Source organism: Salvelinus sp. IW2-2015, linkage group LG32, assembly GCF_002910315.2.
Source record: "Salvelinus sp. IW2-2015 linkage group LG32, ASM291031v2, whole genome shotgun sequence".
Lineage (NCBI taxonomy): Eukaryota > Metazoa > Chordata > Actinopteri > Salmoniformes > Salmonidae > Salvelinus > Salvelinus sp. IW2-2015.
In genome coordinates, this window is record NC_036871.1 from 15,964,475 (window position 1) to 15,968,128 (window position 3,654).

General features: G+C 43.3%; 1 pseudogene; it reads right to left on the reverse strand.

Annotated features, from left to right (window-relative positions):
* The window catches only part of LOC111957048 (paired box protein Pax-3-like), a 39,247-nt pseudogene that overhangs the window by 17,199 nt on the left and 18,394 nt on the right, over window positions 1-3,654 (reverse strand).

Sequence of the window (3,654 nt, forward strand, 5' to 3'; positions counted from 1 at the left end):
TTGGCCAAGACAGCTAATTTTTTTGTTTCATCAGACCAGAGGACATTTCTCAAAAAGTACAATCTTTGTCCCCATGTGCAGTTGCAAACCGTAGTCTGGCTTTTTATTGGCGGTTTTGGAGATGTGGCTTTTTCCTTGCTGAGCGGCCTTTCAGGCTATGTCGATTATAGGACTCGTTTTATCTGTGGATATATTACTTTTGTTACGTGTTTCCTCCAGCATCTTCACAAGGTCCTTTGCTGTTTGTTTGGACTGATTGCACCTTTCGCACCAAAGTTATGCTCTTCTCTAGGAGACAGAACGCGGTCTCCTTCCCTTGATCGTTAATGACGGCTGCGTGTCCCAATGGTGTTTATTACTTGCGTACTATTGGTTTGTACAGATGAACGTGGTACCTTTAGGCGTTTGGAAATTGCTCCAAGGAATGAACCAGACTTGTGAGGTCTCCAGTTTGTTCTGAGGTCTTGGCTTTATTTTGATTTCCCCATGATGTCAAGCAAAGAGGCACTGATTTGAAGGTAGGCCTTGAAATACATCCACAGGTACACCTCCTATGTGACTCAAATTTTGTTAATTAGCCTATCAGAAGCTTCTAGCCATGACATCTATTTTGGGGAATTTTCGCAGCTGTTTAAAGGCACAGTCAACTTAGTGGTATGTAAACTTCTGACCCACTGGAATTGTGATACAGTGGAATTATAAGGTGAAATTAATCTGTCTGTCTAAACAATTGTTGGAAAAAATGACTTGTGTTCATGCACAAAGTAGATGTCCTAACCGACTTGCCAAAACTATTAGTTTGCTAACAAGAAATTGGAGTGTGGTTGAAAAACGAGTTTTATGACTCCCAAACTAAGTGTATGTAAACTTCCAACTTTATTTGTTACTTTGAAATAATTCGAACCTGCAAATTGACGTCAAGAATCCCAAACAGTATTTGACAAAAACAAAAATCATTTCAAATCTAGATCTCACTTGATACGATGACATACATTAATGCCTCTCTATTTTAGTGTGGGGATATTGGGGAACAGATTTCCTCAATTAAAATCACTTTGAGCTGATTTCCTGGGTTTTACAGTCTTTTATGTCCAACACTGAAAATGAATATACAAATGTATATATATATATATATATTATATATATATATAATATTCTTTGTATTTTTTGTTTTGAAACATTGGGGGCCAAATAAAATAAACAGCCCATGGGTCGCCTGTTGGGGATCCTGTCTGTGAGTTTGGCCCTCTGAGCTAGCTCTTCTCTGGTGTATATATCAGGGTAGTGTGTTCGTTCAAAGGCTCTCTCCAGCTCCTCCAGCTGCTCGGCTGAAAAGGTGGTCCTACTGCGACGCTGTTTCCTCTTTAGTGGCAGGCCCGGCTCGGAGTCCACGTCTGAACCCTCGTCTGAGTGGCTGGCTGCAAACACATAACAGATAATGGTTATTCTGATTGGCCGGTTAGAAAAAAGACTTGGAATGTAAAGTAAACCCTTGACCTTTATTAGAGAGACACACAGAAGCAACAGGTGTCKAAGACTTGGGATAAATCCTGCAATGTAATGTAATGACTAGGGCACAGAGTTTGACCTGGGTAGCTCCTGCGGTCAGAGAATAATATATCTAGTTCTCGCCCACTATGATGTGGCCTTAGGGCTTTCACAGGGTGGGATCACTTTAAATTGATTCTTAACACCCCCTTCTAAACATCACACAGGCCACAGTGGATCCTAAGGTGATCAAAAGAGAGCCCAGAGAGACCAGTAGTCTGTTTAAACATGGATTAAAGGAGTTGTATACCTGTTGGGCAAAGTAGGATATCGCCATTTTGGATGAAAAATGAATCCCAGATTGTGTCTTTTATCTGCTTGCTCAGTTGAGGGCTGCTGGACAGCGGGACAGAGAGACAGAAGGGACAGAAGGACAGAAGGGACAGAAGAGACAGAAGGACATAGGGACAGAGGGATATAGAGAGAGACAGAGCGACAGAAGAATATAGAGAAAGACGGACGGACGGACGGACGGCGGGAGGGATATAGAGACAGACAAACAGATGGAGGGATATAGAAACAGACAGACAGAGGGACAGAGGGATATAGAGGCAGACAGACAGAGGGACAGAGGGATATAGAGGCAGACAGACAGAGAGACGGAGAGGGCTTTTAAGGCCTAATTCAGCAGAAGAGTGGTGAATGAAGGCTTGAGGCTGGGAGACTGAAGGACTAAAGCAGCGTATGGGGGGAGGCTAGCTGTCTATTAAATAATGATTAGGGTCCTCAAACTAGCGTGACAGCCACCCATTGTCCACCATTACGTGTCTGCAATGCACTCGTCACACACACACACATAAACGTATACACACACACATGCATCTGTCTGCTGTGTCTAGGACCTCTGATTTCACGCGTTGCTTTTTCTCTATAACAATGTTTCCAACGCAGATGGCTACAGACAGAAAGGGTTAAATTCCATTCCCTTGAGCTCTTTGCCTGAGGGACCTTCTAATCATGAAGTCTGACAGAAGGTGGGACAGAGCTTTAAATAGGGGTCTGTCTGAGTCTGTGCTCGTATGTCTCATAGACCCAAACATCCACCTAAAAGCAAATCCAGTTTTATTGTAATGATAGTATTACCCATACCAAGACCACCTCATGTCTCTGTGAGGCATCAGAGAGGAGGAAAGAGGTGGAGAGAAAGAGAGAGAATATGGTGTGGATGCATGGTTAATGGAGGTAACCTCTCCTCTACGCTTCTCCTCTCTTCAGCTCTCTCTTTCTCCTCCCTCTCTCCTCCCTCTCTTCAGCTCTCCCTCTCTCCTCTCTCTCTCCTCTCCAGATTTAGGTTTAATTAAAAGTAGAGAGCCAGGCAGGCAGGGGAGCGGGGCTCCCGTCTCTCCCGTCTCCTCAGTGCCAGCCTCTGGAGCCGAACAGGAAATGCTTGTGCTGGTTGCCAGTGAGAGCCCATCCAGGCATTACACAGGGATTTGAGCTCTGGGAATTCTGCTGTGGCTCCGGAACGCCGAAACAAGATTCCAACGCAGGGAAGAGCTCTTTATTAGATTCAGACCAGGGGCACCGGACAGAGCATTGAGAGCAAAGAAGCTCATGGGAGATTTGTTGGACGTGAAGAGTAAATATCCATCAGAGCAGAAAGTTTTGAGCCATGATTTGGAATACTGGTCTGGCTTGGACGTTTGTGTTACTTTGACAGCAATGTTGAGGAGAGGTATGGAGAAGGCATCAACCCTAACTGAAAAACTGATCAAGTATAGTAAATCTTTTTTTTCTGCAGTGAATTTTACATTAATTCTATTGGGATGCTATTATGTCCTAAACTATCAAATAGTCTCAAATTCTGCCCCCAAATTATTCTGCCCCAAAAGCAACTACACGTGTTACTCAAAACATTCACAAAACAAGAAACTGATTAATTAAGCGATAAACAAGATAAAAACCAAACAAACCAATAAACAAATACACACATCATGGTCATTGCCATTTAAAGGAAAGAAGAAAGAGAGAAAATGAGACAGAAAGAGAGCTGAAAACAAGCTGAGAAGAGCTGAGAGAAAAGAAGGAGACCAAAAGAAAGCTGAAAACGAGCTGAGAAGAGCTGAGAGAAACGCTCTCTCTCTCTCTCTCTCTCTCTCTCTCTCT